Below are 19,898 nucleotides of genomic sequence, written 5' to 3'. Positions count from 1 at the left end.
AGTCAGACCCAGACAGGTTCAGCGACTTGTCCCAGGGCCACCCAGGCAGGGCAGGGACTAATGGCTATCAGCCATGGCTAGGCATGGGGCTGGCTTCTTTTAATATTTTTTTGAGACAGAGTTTCATTCTTGTTGCCCAGGCTGGAGTGCAATGGTGCGATCTCGGCTCACTGCAACCTCCGGCTCCCAGATTCAAACAATTCTCCAGCCTCAGCCTCCTGAGTAGCTGGGATTATAGGCATGTGCCACAATGCCCAGCTAATTTTGTATTTTTGGTAGAGACAGAGTTACTCCATGTTGGTCAGGCTAGTCTCAAACTCCTGAGCTCAGGTGGTCCGCCTGCCTCAGCGTCGCAAAGTGTTGAGATTATAGGCATGAGCCACCATGCCCAGCCTGGGTTTTTTGTTTGTTTGTTTGTTTTGAGACGGAGTCTCCCTCTGTCACCCAGACTGGAGTGCAGTGGTGCGATCTCAGCTCACTGCAACCTCCTTCTTCCAGGTTCAAGCGATTCTCCTGCCTCAGCCTTCCAAGTAGCTAAGACTACAGATGCGTACCACCATGCCCAGCTAATTTTCTCTATTTTGGTAGAGATGGGGTTTCAACATGTTGTCCAGGCTGGTCTCGAACTCCTGAGCCCTGGCAATCCGCCTGCCTCAGCCTCCCAAAGTGCCAGGGTTACAGGCATGAGCCACTGCACGGGGCCAGGGCTGGCTTCTTGTTGGTGTCCTCTGCACCCTGCCAAAGCCATTCCAAATGGCATGGCCCCAAGACCGTCTCCCTAAGAGGTCAGGTGTGCGTATGAGGTGGGTGGATGTTATATGTATTCAGCAAACTTTTATTGAGCATTTACTAAGTGCCAAGCACTGTTTTAAGGGCAGTGGATATTCTACAATGTACCAAAGGAACCTGGGAACTGCCACAAAGGGCATGACCAAGGGAGGTAAACTGAGGCCTGCAAACCGAGGCTAAGTGACTTATTTGCTTACTTGCTTGTTGGCTGTGTTGCCTAATAGATGTGGGAGGCAGGAACCAGAGTGGTGTGGGTCATCAAAGAATCCTTGACACACTAGATACTAAAAATATATGAATGACTACACTCTGACGAAGTCTCTAGTGAGTCCCCTAGTTCCGAGTCCCCCAGGGCTGGCAGCTATGACAGATGTGTAGCAAGTGCTACACATCAGGTCCCATTGTACAGTGCAGCCTTCAGATGAGGGCTGTGTCTCACTTCCTGGGTGCATGACTGGGCAAAACACTTCCCTTCTCAGAGCCAATTGAGTTTTCTACACTGTAGGATGGGGTGACTAAAGGTCTCTCCCCTGTGGGCGGTTCTCATCAGAAACTGTGCTCACCACCCAGTTAACACTTTAAAAGTATAGCTCCATCAGTGGCTGTGGAAGTGCAGAGTTCACAGACTATACAAACATAAAGTAAAAAACGTGTATACTGCTGCTTCTCGGAGGGTCCACACACCTCCAGTGAGTGGTGGATGATCACTGTTTGTTTTTGTTTTTGTTTGAGACGGAGTCTCACTCTGTCACCCAGACTGGAGTGCAACGGCGTGATCTCGGCTCACTGCCACCTCTGCTTCCCGAATTCAAGCGATTCTGCTGCCTTAGCCTCCAGAGAAGCTGGGATTACAGGTGTGAGCCACCATGTCTGGCTAATTTCTTTTGTAGTATTATTATTATTATTTTTGAGATGGAGTCTCGTGCTGTCACCAAGCTGGAGTGCAGTGGCGCAATCTGAACTCACTGCAACCACCGCCTCCCGGGTTCAGGTGATTCTCCTGCCTCAGCCTCCCAAGTAGCTGAGACTACAGGCATGTGCTGCCACGCCCGGCTAATTTTTGTATTTTTAGTAGAGATGGGGTTTCACCACGTTGGCCAGGCTGATCTCGAACTCCTGACCTCAGGTGATCCAGCCACCTTGGCCTCCCAAAATGCTGGGATTACAGGCATGAGCCACTGTGCCTGGCCTGTTTGTTTTTATTTTCAGACAGACTCTTGCTCTGTCGCCCAGGCTGGAGTACAGTGGCGCAATCTTGGCTCATGCAGCCTTGACCTCTGGTGTTCAAGCAATTCTCGTGCCTCAGCATACGCCACTATGCCGGGCTAATTTTTGTATTTTTAATACATTAGATTTTGTAATTGTTGTATTTTCACCACATTGAACAAGCTGCTCTGGAACCCCTCCCTTCAAGTGATCCGCCTGCCTTGGCCTCCCAAAGCTCTGGGATTATGGGCATAAGCCCCCACACCCGGGCCATGGTGGCTTTTTTTTTTTTTCTTTCATTGCATAATGTCTAGGTTTAGGGTATGAATGAGCCTGTCACCCAGGTACTGAGCATAGTACCTGAAAGTTAATTTTTTTTTTAAAACAGGTCTCACTCTGTCGCCCAGGTTGGAGTGCAATGGCGCAGTCTCGGCTCACTGCAACCTCTGTGTCCTGGGTTCAAGCGATTCTCCCACTTCAGCCTCCCGAGTAGCTGGGACTACAGGCGCATGCCACCATGTCTGGCCAAATTTTGTATTTTTAGTAGAGGCAGGGTTTCACTATGTTGGCCAGGCTGGTCTTGAACTCCTGATCTTGTGATCCGCCTGCCTCAGCCTACCAAAGGGCTGGGATTATAGGCATGAGCCACCACACCTGCCCCCGAAAGTTAATTTTTCAACTGTTGTCTCCTATCCCTACCTCCCCGCTCTGGTAGTCCCCAGTGTTTATCCATCTCATCTTCATGTCAATGCATACCCAATGTTTAGCTCCCACTTATAAGTGGAAGATGAGGTATTTGGTTATCTGTTCCTGTGTTAATTCGCTTAGGATAATGACCTCCAGCTGCATCTGTGTTGCTGCGAAGAACATTATTTCATTATTTATTTATTCTATGTATTTATTTATTTTTGAGAGTCTTGCTCTGTTGCAAAGCCTGGAGTGCAATGGCACTATCTCAGCTCACTGCAACCTCTGCCTCCCAGCCTAAAGTAATTCTCCTGCCTCAGCCTCCTGAGCAGCTGGGACTACAGGTACCCACCACCACACCCAGTTAATTTTTGTATTTTCAGTAGAGATGGGGTTTCCCTTTGTTGGCCAGGCTGGTCTCGAACTCTGACCTCAAGTGATCCACCTGCCTCAGCCTCCCAAAGTGCTGGGATTACAGGTGTGAGCCACCGCGCCTGGCCGATAAATTCTTAAAAAAAAAAAAAATACGTTGGAGTAAATATTATGGGTAGTACCGCCAAGATACTAGAACACATATCAAGGTTTAAAAAAACAGAGTCCGGGTGCGGTGGCTCACGCCTGTAATCCTAGCACTTGGGGAGGCCGAGGCAGGTGGATCACCTGAGGTCGGGAGTTCCAGACCAGCCTGGCCCACATGGCTAAACTCCGTCTCTACTAAAAATACAAACATTAGCTGGGAGTGGTGGCGCGCGCCTATAGTCCCAGCTACTCGGGAGGCTGAGGCAAGAGAATAGCCTGAACCCGGGGGACGGAGGTTGCAGTGAGCCTAGATCGTGCCACTGCACTCCAGCCTGGGCGAAAGAGCGAAACTCCGTCTCAAAACAAAACAAAGTATCACGCAACAACAACAACAAAATCAGCATCTGTCTCAATTACTCATTTATTCAACACGCATTCACTGGGCACCTACTGTGTGCACGAGCTTTTCTAGGGCACTGGGGAGACAGAAGGGACTAAGATAACAAGATATAAGTCTCCTTGGGCTGCAAGCCTCGGGAGGGCAGGTCCGGGGGTTCTGTGGGCCCCCAGCTGGGCCCCCAGCACTGAGCAGCGCACACAGTGGGCGCTCACCAAGCCCTCGCTAAGGGAACGCGTGAATCCGTGTCCCGCCAGCAGGGCGTTTACGGCCCGGTGGGGCGGAAACGGACCCGACACCACCGCGGCGTCCTGGGGCTTCTGGGAATCCCATCAGCGCGGCCACAGGGGCCGGGGACAGGCTCCGAAGCAGGCCCGACCCGCCTCCCCGGCGCCGCCGTGGCTCGGCCGAGACCGACTAGGGTGAGTGATCAAGCCACGCCCGGGGTCCCGGTCTGTCACCCCGAAGTCCCCGCCGCCTTCCACCCTGCCAGGCTCCGTCTCCGGGCTCCGGCGCGGTCCCACCTCTGGAGAGACTCCCCTCCATCCCCTCCATCTCCTTCATCCTCGACTCCCGCTATCTTTTCGAACCTGCGGCGCTCCCCCTGGACGCGTCCTCCTGCCGGACGACCGTCCTCCGCCTCGGGGGACGCGCCCAGGACGCACGGCGCCCCCTCCCCAGCCGGACCGGGGGTGTGGGAGCGCGGATCCCTTCAGCTCCCCCGTGCCCCAGCACCCGGATCGCGGCTCGAGGCAGTAGACAAACTACACCGTGGCCCGAGCAGGCGCGCCCCGAACCCCCGGGACTGGGGCTGGGGGCGGGGGCGGCGCCAGCGCGGAGGGCCCCGTCCCCGGACGTCCGCAGCCTCCCATTGGCTCCGGGACCCGCCGCTCGGCCTGGCGAGGCCGGGGCTGGTCCGCCCGGGCGCGGGGCGGGGATTCCTGAAGCCCCTCCTCCGGCGAGGGCGGAGGGAAGAGGAGGAGGAGGAGGAGGAGGAGGAGGAAGGGGGGGCGGAACACAAAACCTGCGAGGTTTTTTTTTTTTTTCCGTTTGCATTTAATTAAAAAAAATTTTTTTTTTTTTTTGCATACCCGAGGGGCCCTCCCCGGAACGGGCGCGGGCCCGGGGCGCGCGGGCCTGGGCGCGGGGCGGCGGCGGGGCCCCGGCGGCTGCTGCCGAGCGGCCGCCATGCGATCAGGCAGTGCGCTGACCGGCCCGGCCGGCCGGCCCCTTCTGGGTCCTCCCTTTGCAGCCCGTGCGGGGCCGTCTCGGAGACCCCGCGCCGACGGCTGCTCAAACATCAGGGTGAGTTTCTCACAATGTAGCAATTTCTCTTTAAATCTCTTAACTCTCTCTACCTGCGAGTCGGGGCTGTGACAGGGCGCAAAAGCGAGGGGGGAGTGGGGGTTGGCGGCGAGGGTGTGTGTGGGGGGAGCCGGAGCCGGGGCCGAACCCACCCCCGCGACACTCACACACTCAGCCCCCCAGCCGGGGCGCAGCGCCCGCTGCCTCCTTTTTTTTTTTTTTTTTTTTCCTGCTCGGCGCCCACCGCCACCGGCACCCCCCAGCCCCGCGTCTCTTCCACCACCGCCGCCGCCCCGATCCTACGGGGACCCCCCCAACCGGCTTCCCTGCCCAGACCCGGCGCCCGGTGCCTCCCCGGCCCTCCCGCCGGCTGCCGGGGATACAATGGAGCGGCGGAGAGAGGAGACCTAACGTTCCACGGGGGGAGGGGCGCGGAGACCCCCTCCCCGGCCCGGCCCCCTCCCCTCGCCCCGTTCCCCGCCTTTCGGGGAAGGCGAGGGCCACCGGGCTGGGCAGCGGTCGGTGATCTCCCGGCCGGAGGCGGAGAGCCTGCATCTCCCCGCCTCGCTCGGCCCCTGCGCCCCCTCCCCAAATCCCTCCCGTGGGTGTCGCGGACACGGGGGGCCCCTGGAAAGCTGGGGAGGGATGGATGGGGAAGGAGGCCACTGGGGCTCCCCCTCCGCACTGCCCCTAAACAATGAAAGGAGTTGACTTGACCCCCAGCCCCCGGCAGTGGAGGGAGGTGACCCCCTCCCCCACCCCCAGCTGAGGCTCATCCCGGAGGGGGCCGTTACGGGGGTGGGGGGGTGAGCGCCTCCTGTCACTTCCCGAGGTTCGGGGCGGCCCCTCATCTCCTCCCCCTCGGCCTGGGAACTGGAGGCACCAGGCCCGGCCGGGGCACCGCGCTCGGGTGGTGACCTTTAGACAAAGGCAGCCCTTTCCCCGGGGTGAGCCCGGACGAGCTGGGCCCGCGGCCTCCTCGGGCCCCTGCGGAGGGCAGCCAGGCCGCGGGCACCCGGAGGGAGGGATGGAGGAGGAGGGAGGAGGGATGGAGCCATCTGGTTTTCCCATCCCCGGCTGCCCCTCGGCTGTTTCCCCGACTCCTGTCACAGGCGGCCGCGGGGAGACGAGGGACCAGGGGCTGCTTGGGCCTTGGTGCGCGGCCAGCCGGGAGGACCGGGCAAGGAGCCGCGGGAGGGCTCGGCTCGGGCTCGGGCGCCGGCGGTGATTGGAAGGCACTGCGGCTCCTTCCTCTCCGCGCCCCTTTGTTTTGCTTTGTGGTTCTGAGCAGCTGAACTTCCCGGGAGGTGGGGTCAGAGGCCGCCGTGTCAGCTCTCCCGGGGAGGCCCAGGTGACAGGTCCTAGCTCTCTGGTGTCCCTAGCCTTGCGGGCTGCAGTGTGTGCCCAGGCCCATGTCCTGACCATCGTCCCCTTTTGTCCCCCCCACCCACCTACCCACCCACCCACAGTATAATACAGATCTAGGGGTGCCTTTCTCTTACACCTCTTTACAGAGGACACTTGAAAGGGAAACTAGAAACATCCAAGGCATCAAGGCCTGAGATTTATGATAAGCTCTCTGTGCTTTTAACCTCTCCCAGCACCTGGGGTGGGTGTGGGGGGCTCTGTCAACTCTGCCCTGGGTCATGAGAAAACAGGGGAGGACGACTCAGGAAGCACCCCCTGCCCATGCACTGGTAGGACTCTTGGGGCATGTTGACCTCCCTTGCCTTCTCCCATGGCTCCCCCCTCAAGATGGAAATATTAATAACAGTATCTCTCTAACCAGGGAGCCTTATTCCGCTGCTGCTAAGTACATTACACACTGGCCACAGTCCAAGGAGGAAATAGAGAATGGACAGACATTATTCCCATTTTCCAGACAGGTTCATGAAGCGCTCAGAGAGGTTAAGAAGCTTGCCCAGGGTCACACAGCCCTGGGTCACACAGAGCCCCAATTTGTAACCTCCTGGAGTTTTTCCAGCTTAGCTCAAAACTGTTAAGCTCTCCTTCTGTCGCACCCTTTGGCACTTTGTCCCTCTGACTTCAGTGGATCTGGTTCGGAAGTGTAGATAATACCTAGAAGAAGCGGCCAGATTTTGTTTTCCCTGGGAGCTGGTTTTGGGAAGGGGTGTGATGCACTGCGAAGTTGGGCTAAGGGCAGGATCATTTCACTTATGGCTGGAATGGAGAATTGCCTGCAGGAACTGAGAATTGGAGGTGTGTAAGGAGTCAGGGAAGGGGAGCCCCAGGCCTGGCCAGTGATGGGCTCGGGGTACCTGGAAGCTGGCCCCACTGTCATCCTCTCCCTTCTCTACCTGAGAGGGGGACTTGGCCCCATTTGCTGCTACTCAGCGCTGCCTCGAGAGGAGCTGAACTGTTTGGGACTGTTGATGTCTGGTTGTTCCTATACCCTGTGACCCGCTGTCGCTTTGCCACACCACGGCCCTTTGATGCAGCTAGCAGAGAACTTTCTTGCCTTTTCTCCCCTTGGCCTGATCTGCTCTGTACCTTAGGCAGGTCATTTAACTGCTGGTCCTGTTTTCTCATCTGCAAGTGGGGGTAATTATAGTTCCTTTAAGTGACCTGGAGGTGGGTAAAAGTATTATCCAAACGTGTCATTTATATTTATCATTCAGCAGGCAGAGTACGCAGTGTGGGCAAAGGGGAGGAATGTCAGCTGCTGGCATTTAATTTTTTTTTTTTTTTTTTGAAACAGAGTCTTGCTCTGTTGCCCAGGCTGGAGTGCAATGGCGTGATCTCGGCTCACTGCAACCTCTGCCTCCCAGGTTCAAGTGATTCTCCTGCCTCAGCATCCTGAGTAGCTGGGATTACAGGCACCCACCACCACACCCAGCTAAATTTTGTATATTTAGTAAAGACGGGATTTCACCATGTTGGCCAGGCTGGTCTTGAGGTCCTAATCTCAGGTGATCTAACTGGCATTTAAATTTAAGGCTGGGTGCCATGGCTTACGCCTGTAACCCCGGCACTTGGGGAGACCAAGGCTGGAGGATTGCTTGAGCCCAGGATTTCAAGACCAGCCTAGACAACACGGTGAGACCCTGTGTCTACAAAAAATGAAAAAATTAGTTGGGCATGGTGGCACTCACCTGTGGTCCTAGCTACTTAGGGGTGCTGAGGTGGGAGGATTGATTGAGCCTAGGAATTTGAAGCTGGGGTGAGCCATGATTGTGCCACTGCTCTCAAGCCTGGGCAACAGAGTGAGACCCTGTCTCAAAAATAATAATAAATAAAATAAAAAATGTAAAGGTGGGTAGCAGAAGACCTTTGCCCCAGAAGAATTCCCTGTGGTTGGGGAAGGCCAATTGCAAACAAACAATTCCCCTTCAGCGACACCCACCCTCTGAGCGCTTTGAGGACTAGGCCCGTACCCCTTCAGCACTTTACCCGTGCGGAATACATGTTTAGCTGTAGGGGCCAAGGGGCTGAGGGAGAGGGACTGGAGGCTGAGGGAGAGAGACTGGGCCCAATTCACCCGGTGTAGGAGGTAATACAGGTGATCTTGCCATTTTACAGATGGGGAAACTGAGGCCAGGGGAAGCATGTTCCACGGCCGAGCTGGGACTCCGAACCAGACGGCAGAGACTAGTGGTGGGGACTTCATATTTGTCAACAGAACTGGGGAGATAGTGTTTCATGGGGTCTGGATCCCAGGAGCTTTAAGGGACCCCTGATCCCCACAGCCACTGTCTCCTCCTTTAAGTGCAGGTATTTCCCTTGGTGAGATGACGGGGGAGGTGGGCAGGAGGAGAGAGGCTGTGGAGAACACCCAGATCTCTCAAGATTGAGTGCTGGCTGAATGTAGGAGCTGATCTTTTTGCGGGGTGGTGAGAGCCCAAGAGGGTCTCCCTGCTGACTTCCTTCCCAGAGGTCCTAGGCCCTTCCCTAACCTTCCTTCAGGGGGTGGGTTGTGCCCCAGGCTGTGGAAGGGCCAGGGGATCAGCACCCAGAGCACCTATGAAGGGGGAGTTCCCAGGGGTGTGTAGGACTCCCCCGATTCCCGGAGGCCACCTTGGAGCCCAGGTCTAGCCAGCAGCCCAGTTTCCCCGCCAGCTCTCAACCCCCACCCGCCAGGCTGCCTTGACTCCAGGTCTCAAGAATGCAGAAGGCTGCTGGTAGGGGAAGTTAATTGGAAACAGGAAAACATGGCATTCCTTTCCAGGCCGCCTGGGCTTGGAAGGCAGAGGGGCTGCCATTTCCCCTCTCCCGCCCTGCAGGGGAGAGGGGTGGGGAGTATGGTTATCTTGCCCTGGTCATATTTGAGCTTTCTTCCCCCACCAGGCACCCTCACTTAGTAGAAACAAGAGCAATCACCCGCGCCATGTCCACGATGACAACTGCTGCCCGCTTCGCCAGCAGAATGAATTGCCCCCTCCTTACTCACCCCTTCATATCCCTCTGGTTTTTTGTCCCCTGTCTTGCCTGAGCTAGCTCCCTGGTAGGATGCACCTTATGCCACACCAGAGACGCATGGGGAGCGTTTGGTTGAGGGGTCCCCAGGGAGTGTCTCCTGGTTCCGTCCCTCGCGTTCTCCTCCTCCTGGAGTACCACCATTAGAGTTTTGTCCCAGTTGACTGAAGCTTTTGTGTCTCAGTGACATGCAAGTTTCCCCAGTGGAGAGGGAGAGTTTTCTGAGGCATTTCTAGTTTGGTGACAATTAGTTTTGTGTAAGAGTGTATGTATTCATTGGGGGTGGGGGGAGTGTTGGCAAAAGCAGAGAGGGCCTTTGTTTCTTTAATTGTTCCCCATTAAACTTCCTGAGGGCCTACTGTGTGGCAGGGCCCTGGGGATCAGTTAAGACATTGGGACCCAGTCCAGGAGGAGGAGAGAGAAAGGTTGGATTAGCCGCCGTGGGGTTTCATTTATTCTGTCTGGGTGGTCTGAGACATCATCTTTCTCTCCCTCTGCCTTTCGTTCTTTTTTGTCTAAGTGATACATGCACATGGGGCAAATTCAGAACACTAAAGATGGTGTCTCTCCCTCTAACCTCCCCAGAATCCCTGGTCCCCTAGCTCTCTTCCCTGCAGACAGCACCTCCATTCTGATGTTCTGTGCATGTACTTTTATATATGGATGTATGTCTTTAAAACTATTCAGGCTGGGCACAGTGGCTCACGCCTGTAATCCCAGCACTTTGGGAGGCTGAAGTGGGCAAATCACCTGAGGTCAGGAGTTCAAGACCAGCCTGGCCAACATGGTGAAACCCCATCTCTACTAAAAATATAAAAATTAGCTGGGCATGGTGTGGTACGTGGCTGTAATCCCAGCTACTCGGGAACCCGAGGCAGGGGAATTGCTTGAACGCAGGAGGTGGAGGTTGCAGCACTGCACTCCACTCCAGCCTGGGCGACACAGCGAGACTCTGTCTAAAACAAACAAACAAACAAACAAAAAACTATTCATCTTACACAGATGGTAGTCTGATCTTTCCATTGCTTTTTTTCCCACTTCATCTCCCTGGGAGACCCTACCATGTAGGTCTTCTCCATCTTTTTCTTGGCTACATGGTATTCCTCTGTGGGCGAATCCTGGTTTACTGTAATGGATGTGGAGGTGTTTCCAAACATTTCTGTGTGAAGCGTGGGAAGGCACATGTCCACACATGTTAAAGGGAAATAAGTATGCCTGTGGGATGGACTGCTGGAAGTGGGATTGCTAGATCAAGGGCCAGTGATTTGCCTTTTGGTAGCTCTTAGGGAGCACCTTTGATGTTGCATCTTTTTAATTTTTTTGAGACAGAATCTTGCTGTGTCACCCAGGCTGGTGTGCAGTGACGCCATCACTTTTCACTGCAGCATTATCCTTCCTGGGCTCCAGTGACCTCACGTCTCAGCCTCCCCAGTAGCTGGGACTACAGGTGCATGCCACCACACCCAGGGAGTTTTAGTATTTTTTGTGAAGACGAGGTCTCACTGTGTTGCCCAGGCTAGTCTCGAACTCCTGCTCAAGCACTCCTCCCGCCTTGGCCTCCCAAAGTGCTGGAATTACAGGTGTGAGCCACTGTGCCCGGCCCCTCATGCTGCACCTTGAAGAAAGTTGTTCTCTTTCTCTCCTGTTCAATGTGATCCACCTGTCGCCCAGGCAGCATCTCCAGGCTGCAGGTGTCTTTGCTTTGGGTGACCTCCTTGTGTCTGATGACCTCCTTACCTCTTCCTCCTGCTTATGGCCCCCTGTGTCACGTGCTTGCCACTTGGTGTGGAGGTCAGGAGCGTGGGCTCTGGGCCCTGCCTGTTGGTTATAATCCCAGTTCTGCTGCTTGCTGGCTGAATGGCTGTGGACAGGGGACTTGCTTGGGGCCTTGGTTTTCCCCTCTATTAAGTGGGTTCATTTCAGTACCTACTTGGTAAAGCTCTTGTGAGGGTCCCCAAACACCCATAAAGTGCTAAAGTAGCCTTGTCCGTCAGTGTCAGGGTCACCTGTCATTCTTAGGCAGTTTATTTCTCCTGGGGACTGTGACCCGCTTAATTGGCAGGCGTCGGATGGAATGCTGACTTCTCTGCTTAATTGCAGTGTGACCCTGGGCAAGCGATTTCTTTGCAAGGCCTCGGTTTCCTTGTCTGTAAAATGGGCCCATGATGCCTCCCTCGTAGGGTCTGCTGTGAGGCTGAACGAAGCAATGTTCTGCCAAGCTGGGCAGGCAGTTGCTTTCAGGAACTAGCAAATGATGCTGTTGTTGTTTTCACTATGATTACTGTTCTCCCACAGGACTCAGACTGACTCCTCCGCTCTGAAAGGTCCCCATTGTCTTCCTGAAAGGCACACGAGGAACAATGTTGGCATTCTAAACTGCATGGCAGCAGAGGGCATGCAGCAGGCTGCTCCGGCATGAGGCACACAGGGCTTCCCTGTACCGTGCCTCAGTTTCCCCAACTGGAAGAGTAGGCATGAGAGGAAACCCACCACCCACCTCAGGCATGCTTAGTGTTCAGCACAGTGCCTGGGGTATATAGCAAGGGCCCCAAATGTGAGTGACTGTGATTGGAATAATTATTATTAAGTAGCAGAGTCTCCCATAGGATTAGATACCCAAGTCGCTATGGCCTTTCCCTCAAACTCTAGGCAATCAGTGTTGGCATTTTAAATGGAAGGCACAGGGCCAGCATTGGTGGCTCATGCCTGTAATCCCAGCACTTTGGGAGGCCAGCCGGCAGATCACCTGAGGTCAGGAGTTCGAGACCAGCCTGGCCAACATGGTGAAGCCCTGTCTCTACTAAAAATACAAAAAATTAGCCAGACATGGTGGCACACGCTTGTTATCCTAGCTACTCAGGAGGCTGAGGCATGAGAATCGCTTGAAACTGGGAGGCGGAGGTTGTGGTGAGCTGAGATCGCACCATTGCACTCCAGCCAGGACGGCAGAGCAAGACTCCGTCTCAAAAAAAAAAAAAAAAAAAAAGGGAAGACAATGCCCAAATACCCACTGGGCCACAATTTCCTCTTCTGTAACAGAGCTTCCCCTGCTTTGGGTGTTGTGAAGCTTCAATGAGTGAAGACTTGGGAAGCTTTTTAGAATAGGACCTGGTGGCCGGGTGCGGTGGCTCAAGCCTGTAATCCCAGCACTTTGGGAGGCTGAGGCGGGTGGATCACGAGGTCAGGAGATCGAGACCATCCTGGCTAACATGGTGAAACCCCGTCTCTACTAAAAATACAAAAAACTAGCCGGGCGTGGTGGTGGGCGCCTGTAGTCCCAGCTACTCGGAGGCTGAGGCAGGAGAATGGCGTAAACCCGGGAGGCGGAGCTTGCAGTGAGCCGAGATCGCGCCACTGCACTCCAGCCTGGGTGACACAGAGAGACTCCGTCTCAAAAAAAAAAAAAAAAAAAGAATAGGACCTGGCTCTCGGGAATGTTCAGTGAAGCTTCACTTCGATTCTTATTATTTTTTATTTATTTAATTTTTATTTATTTATTTATTTATTTTTTTGAGACAAGAGTCTCTCTCTGTGCCCAGGCTAGAGTGCAGAGGCATGATCTCGGCTCACTGCAACCTCTGCCTCCCGGGTTCAAGTGATTCTTATGTCTCAGCCTCCCAAATAGCTACGACTACAGATGTGGCCACGACACGCAGCTAATTTTGGTTTTTTTTGTAGAGATGGTATTTGGCCATGTTGGCCAGGCTAGTCTTGAACTTCTGGACTCAAGCAATCCACCCGCCTCAGCTTCCCAAAGTGCTGGAATTACAAACGTGAGCCACCATACCCGGCCTATTATTTTTAAATATTTTATTTTATTTTATAGAGATAAGGTCTTGCTATATTGTCCAGGCTGGTCTTCAACTTCTGGGGTCAACAGTCCTCCCACTTTGGCCTCCCAAAGTCCTGGAATTGTAGGCATGAGCAACTGCACCTGGCCGTCTTTGCTTATTATTATTATTATTATTATTGTTGTTGCCATCTAGACTCAGCTTGGCAGATTTATTTATTGTTATTTTAACATTTTTTTATTTTTTGAGACAGGCTCTCACTCTGTCACCCCAGACTGGCGTGTAGTGGTGCCATATCGTCTCACTGCAACCTCTGTCTCCCAGACTCCAGCAATTCTCGTGCCTCAGTCTCCTGAGTAGCTGGAATTATAGGCACATGCCACCATACACGGCTTATTGTTGTGTTTTTAGTAGAGAAGGGGTTTCACCATGTTGGCCAGGCTGGTCTCAAACTCCTGAACTAAGGTGATCTGCGTGCCTAGGCCCCCCAAAGTGCTGGGATTGCACGCATGAGCCATGTACCCAGCCTTTTTAACTTTTTGTTAAGGAAATTTTAAAACTCTCACTGAGAGTTGAGAGAATACCACAACCAACCCCTGTGTAACCATCACCAGCTTCTGCAAGAATTTTCTGCTGATCTGATCTTTTTTTGACCATTACCCCCTTTCCTACCGTGAACATACATTTTTTTCTTTTTTGCCAAGGTATTTTAAAGCAAATTCCAGATATCATATTATTTCCATTATATTATTATTGTTATTTACGGTGTTGTTATTTCTGGGATCCAGAATTTGTTTCAGCACGTCTGGAGTCTGTCCTGTTCTGTGAAGAAAGTGGCATTAGGCCCATTTCATAGGTTGGGAAACTGAGGCAGCAGGGCTTTGATCAGGTTGTCCTTTTTCTGTGATCCCCTCTTTGGGACTGTGGTGAATTCCCTGTCTTGGCCACACCAAGCCTCAAGCCCTGTGGGCTGTTTCTGATTACACAGGTTTGGGGGTCACACCTGGGTGCATGCAGTGTGGGGTACAGATTCTGTTACTCTGTGCAGAAATCGTCCTCAAAAAGGAAGAGTCGGAGTGGGGTTGGCAGCAGGGGGTGGACCCCTAGGATGACCCTGGAGGTGACGGGCAACTGGGTCAGCTGTGTGGGTAAAAGTCCTGTTTCTGCTCCTTCTAACCCTGTGACTTGGTGGCAAGCTATTTCCCTCCTTTAGGCCAGGTTAGAGAACCGGAAGTACAGGATAAATAATAAATACTTCTTGGGATGACCTTATTGTTAAATAAGGTCTAGCGTGGAAAAGATGTTTTGCAAGTGCCTGGTTCAGAGTAAACGGTCACTGTTGCTAGTGCTGTTAGTTATTGCTTTGGTGTATACTCTTGAGGTTGGGGACAAAAATGCCCTTTCTAGGATTGCAGAGGAAGGGTTGATGCCTCTGAACCCCCCAGCCCAGCCCCGCTGCCTTCATTCCCTCGCTATGCCCACCCTGTCCGTCTACACTCTCCCTTTGAAGTGCTTGCCTGTTCAGGGGGCTGCCAACTTCTGTGTGGCCCCTGTCAGCCTCTTATGTCCTCTGTGTCCCAGCCTGGTAACCTAGGGAACGGAGTGAGTGGGAATATCTGTCTGAGGCTGTGAGACCTTTGCTAATGACCCTTGGGGTCCTTGAGGGAGCGCCTGGTGGCCTCTGCTGCCTGGAGGCAGTGGATGGCTCAGTGTCCAGGGATGCCTGCAGGTGAAGCTCCCCGGAGCCACTTTCCAGAGGCTGGATGCCAACTCTTGTCCACTGTGTGAGGCCGGGTGGGCAGATGTCCACAGCCCCTGCCTCACAGGGTGGCTGTGACAGTTCGCCAGACTGTAACCTCTCTCACCTGGCATGCATAGCATTTCGTTGACCTCCGACACTTGACACCCAGCCTGGGTGAGGGGGGTCTCCCTGGGAGAGGTCTTAGCTCACAGCTTAGCAAGCCCTTGCTATACTGGTGGAATTTCTCTGTCTAGAATGTGCGTGGTGACCTCCTACTTTTTTTTTTTTTTTTGAGACGGAGTCTCACTCTGTTGCCCAGGCTGGAGTGCAGTGGTGCTTCTCAGCTCACTGCAAGCTCCGCCTCCCGGGTTCACGCCATTCTCCTGCCTCAACCTCCCGAGTAGCTGGGACTACAGGTGCCCGCCACCATGCCCGGCTAATTTTTTTTGTATTTTCAGTAGAGACGGGGTTTCACTGTGTTAGCCAGGATGGTCTCGATCTCCTGACCTCGTGATCCGCCCGCCTTGGCCTCCCAAAGTGCTAGGATTACAGGCGTGAGCCACTACGCCCGGCCAACCTCCTACTTTTATGCGTATACTTACGCTTTTTTTTTTTTTTTTTTGAGACGGAGTCTCGCTCTGTCGCCCAGGCTGGAGTGCAGTGGCCGGATCTCAGCTCACTGCAAGCTCCGCCTCCCCGGTTTACGCCATTCTCCTGCCTCAGCCTCCCGAGTAGCTGGGACTACAGGCGCCCGCCACCGCGCCCGGCTAGTTTTTTGTATTTTTTAGTAGAGACGGGGTTTCACCATGTTAGCCAGGATGGTCTCGATCTCCGCCCGTCTCGGCCTCCCAAAGTGCTAGGATTACAGGCTTGAGCCACCGCGCCCGGCCTACTTATGCTTTTATGGACAGTGTGTGTACATATATATGTGTGTGTGTGTATATGTGTATGTGTGTGTGTATATATATATTTTTTTTTTCCCCTCCCAATCCTTTTTTTTTTTTCTTTTTTTGAGACGGAGTCTCACTGTCTCACTCAGTCGCCCAGGCTGGAGTGCAGTGGCGCTATCTCAGCTCATTGCAACCTCCGCCTCCTGGGTTCAAGACATTCTCCCTGCCTCAGCCTTCCGAGTAGCTGGGATTATAGGTGCCCGCCACCACGCCCGGTTAATTTTTGTATTTTTAGTAGAGATGAGGTTTCGCCATGTTGGCCAGGCTGATCTCGAACTCCTGACCTCAGGTGATCTGCCTGCCTCGGCCTCCCAAAGTGCTGGGATTACAGGTATGAGCCCCTGCTCCCGGCCTCTCCCAGTCCTTTTTCATTGAAGTGTAATTCGTATACAGTAAAATCCGCAGAGGGGCCAGGCACGGTGGCTCACACCTGTAGTCCCAGCACTTTTGGGGAGGGCGAGGTGGGAGGATCACTTGAGGCCAGGAGTCCGAGATCAGCCTGGGTAACACAATAAGGCCCTATCTCTCCAAAAAACAAATAAAAGCCTTAGCCAGTTGTGGTGGCCCCTGCCTGGAGCTAATCTGGAGGCTAAGGTGGGAGAATTGCTTGAGCCCAGGAGGCTGAGGCTGCGGAGAGCCTTTCATTAAAGTGCACGTAGCTTAAGCATGCCTGTCCGTGAGTCCTAACCCCTATCAAGAGACAGCACATTCTCGGCAATGCCAGAGAGTTGTCCTGTGCTCCTTCCTTGTTAGTACCTGCTCCCAGAAGCAGTCACCGACTTGCCTTGCCATTGTGGGTCAGACTTGCCTCCTCTAGAATTTCACAGAGGTGGAGACCTGCCCTGTGGAGTCCTTTGGGTTGAGCATCTTCGGCTCAGCATCATCCTTTTGAGATGCAGGCAGGCATGTTGGTGTGTGTTTCGAGAGGGCCTTCCTTTAAGAGATTCTTTCCTGTGAGTATTTCTTCAAGCCTGGCTTTCTCACGAGGCTCCAAACTGCAGAAGATGAGAAGAGAGGGCTGTTTCCTGTGTTCTCAGCTCCTGGTATGCAGTAGGTGCTCTGTAGACGCTTGTTGAATGAATGGATGGGTGGATGACAGGCATGTCCCAGGGATGGAAAAAGGGGAGCAGAGACCCTGTCTTTGGAGTTCCTGGATGTTTCTCAAAAAGTGTCCCACTGGCTAGGGCGCAGTAACTCACACCTCTAATCCCAGCACTTTGGGGAGTCAGGGTGGGTGGATCACCTGAGATCAGGAGTTTGTGACCTGCTTGGGCAACATGATGAAACGTCATCTCTACAAAAAAATACAAAAAGTAGCTGGGCATAGCAGTACACGCCTCAGTTCCAGCTACTCGGGTGGCTGAGAGGTAGGAGGATCACTTGAGCCCAGAATGTCGAGGCTCCAGTTAGCTGTGATCGTACCACTACACTTTAGCTTGGCCAACAGAACAAGACTCTGTCTCCAAAAAAAAAAAAAAAAAAAAGGGCCAGGTGCGGTGGCTCACGCCTGTAATCCCAGCACTTTGGGAGTCTGAGGCGGGCAGATCACGAGGTCAGAGACCATCCTGGCTAACAAGGCAAAACCCCGTCTCTAATAAAAATAAGAAAATTAGCTGGGCGTGGTGGCAGACGCCTGTAGTCCCAGCTACTCTGGAGGCTGAGGCAGGAGAATGGCGTAAACCCGGGAGGCGGAGCTTGCAGTGACCCGAGATTGCACCACTGCACTCCAGCCTGGGCGACAGAGCAAGACTCTGTCTCGAAAAAAAAAAGAAAAAGAAAAAGAAAAAAAAACCTTACCTGCTTCCAAATGACCAGAGATGCTTGTGAAAAATGACCATCCCTGGGCCTCACACAGACCAAACTCCTGGGAATCCCGATGGGTGGAGTCCCGGAAACAGCATTTTTATCAAGCCCCATCTCTGAGCAGTTCTTTGGCACAGGTAGTCCAGCCCGAAGTCCTGGGTCTCTTCCGGCAGCAGCAAAGCTCCCCAGCAGGCCGGTCACCCTGTCAAGGCGGCCATGGGTCTTGGAGCCCTACTGGACCTCTGTCTACGGTCCTTGCTTGTCCTGACCCCGGCTGCCTCCCCAGTGCCTCCATGTGAGCCTGTAGTCCTGTCGTCACTCCGTAAGTGCTGTTCAAAGAGGGAATGAATGGGAACCTAGGAGGCAGGTCAAGATTGTCGACCTCCCCACTGCTCAGCGGGGAAACTGAGGCGCCATGAGTTCAGGTGTTTTTCCTGCAGTTCACCTGGGAGTGGAAGCCAGACATAAGGTATATCCTTGGCTAAGCAGCCATCAGTTGTTAAGAGGCGTCTTCCTTTTCAGAGACAAAAGTGTGAAAAATGCGCATCTTGGAGTTGATAAAACTCAGGAAGAGTCCTCTCCCACCCTGCAGTTTGCCTGCTGTCTCAAGGCTGTTTTGTGCAGGGTTGCCTTTTTCTGTCAAATTTCTGTCTCTTTAGCCTAAGGAACAAAATCGCCTGATATCTGTCCAGTGCTTTGTACCTTCTCAAGCATGTCCCCTTCCATGGTCCTGCTTTTGTATTTAAAATTTTTTAGCCTTTTTTTTTTTTTTTTTTAATTTGAGATGGAATTTTGCTCTTGTTGCCCAGGCTGGAGTGCAATGGCGCTATCTCGGCTCACTGCAACCTCCACCTCCCGGGTTCAAGCAATTCTCCTGCCTCAGCTTCCTGAGTAGCTGGGATTACAGGCACATGCCACCACACCTGGCTAATTTTTGTATTTTTAGTAGAGATGGGGTTTCACCATGTCAGGCTGATCTTGAACTCCTGACCTCAGGTGATCACTGGCGTCCACCTCCCAAAGTGCTGGAATTACAGGCATGAGCCACTGCGCCGGCCTGAATTGAGAGACTTATTTAACTCAGTTTCTTTCTGTTTTCGAGATAGAGCCTTGCTCTGTTGTCCAGGCGGGAGTGCAGTGGTGCGATCTTGGCTCACTGCAACATCCACCTCCCAGGTTCAAGCGATTCTCCTGCCTCAGCCTCCCGAGTAGCTCGTGTTGCAGGTGCGCAGCACCACACCCAGCTAATTTTTGTACGTTTTTTTTTCTTTCTTGAGATGAAGTCTCACTCTGTTGCCTAAGCTGGAGTGCAGTGGTGCAGTCTCGGCCCATTGCAACCTCTGCCTCCTGGGTTCAAGCAGTTCTCCTGCCTCAGCCTCCCGAGTAGCTGGGACTACAGGCCTGCACCACCATGCCCAGCTAATTTTTGTATTTTTAGTAGAGACGGGATTTCACTATGTTGGCCAGGCTGATCTCGTGATCTCCTGACCTCGTGATCTGCCCACCACAGCCTCCCAAAGTGCTGGAATTACAGGTGTGAGCCACCACGCCTGGCCATACTTTTTTATTTATTTATTTATTTATTTATTTATTTATTTATTTATTGAGACGGAGTCTTGCTCTGTCACCCAGGCTGGAGTGCAGTGGCCAGATCTCGGCTCACTGCAAGCTCCGCCTCCCGGGTTTACGCCATTCTCCTGCCTCAGCCTCCCGAGTAGCTGGGACTACAGGCACCCGCCACCTCGCCCGGCTAGTTTTTTGTAATTTTTTTGTAATATTTAGTAGAGACGGGGTTTCACCGTGTTAGCCAGGATGGTCTCGATCTCCTGACCTCGTGATCTACCCGTCTCCGCCTCCCAAAGTGCTGGGATTACAGGCTTGAGCCACCGCGCCCAGCCATACTTTTTTAGTAGAGATGGGGTTTCGCCATGTTGGCCAGGCTAGTCTTGAACTCCTGACCTCAGGTGATCCTCCCGCCTTAGCCTCCCAAAGTGCTGGGATTACAGGCATGAGCCACTGCGCCCAACTGTAACTTGGTTTCCAACAAAAGTCTGCTTAAAAATAGGCCGGGCGCGGTGGCTCACGCCTGTAATCCCAGCACTTTGGGAGGCCGAGGCGGGCGGATCACAAGGTCAGGAGATCGAGACCATGGTGAAACCTCGTCTCTTCTAAAAATAGAAAAAATTAGCCGGGCGCAGTGGCGGGCGCCTGTAGTCCCAGCTACTCGGGAGGCTGAGGCAGGAGAATGGCGTAAACCCGGGAGGCGGAGCTTGCAG

The 19,898-nt window shown here is 53.5% G+C and overlaps 1 protein-coding gene across 2 annotated transcripts in view; it reads left to right on the top strand.

The window, feature by feature from the left end:
- The first annotated feature begins 3,918 nt into the window (after positions 1-3,918).
- Positions 3,919-19,898, top strand: part of BICRA (BRD4 interacting chromatin remodeling complex associated protein) — a 103,621-nt gene continuing 87,641 nt past the window's right edge. The window contains exon 1 of one of the 2 annotated variants that reach the window (XM_007997367.3): positions 3,919-4,020. The gene's annotated coding sequence lies outside the window, so the exon portion shown is untranslated. Of the gene's footprint in view, positions 4,021-4,732; positions 4,904-19,898 lie in introns of those variants that run through there. The other variant, XM_007997366.3, reaches the window with a different exon arrangement.

The sequence above is a fragment of the Chlorocebus sabaeus genome, chromosome 6, assembly GCF_047675955.1.
Source record: "Chlorocebus sabaeus isolate Y175 chromosome 6, mChlSab1.0.hap1, whole genome shotgun sequence".
Taxonomy (NCBI): domain Eukaryota; kingdom Metazoa; phylum Chordata; class Mammalia; order Primates; family Cercopithecidae; genus Chlorocebus; species Chlorocebus sabaeus.
Note: the sequence above shows the minus strand (reverse complement) of the source record. Positions and strands in the feature narration are given on the sequence as shown.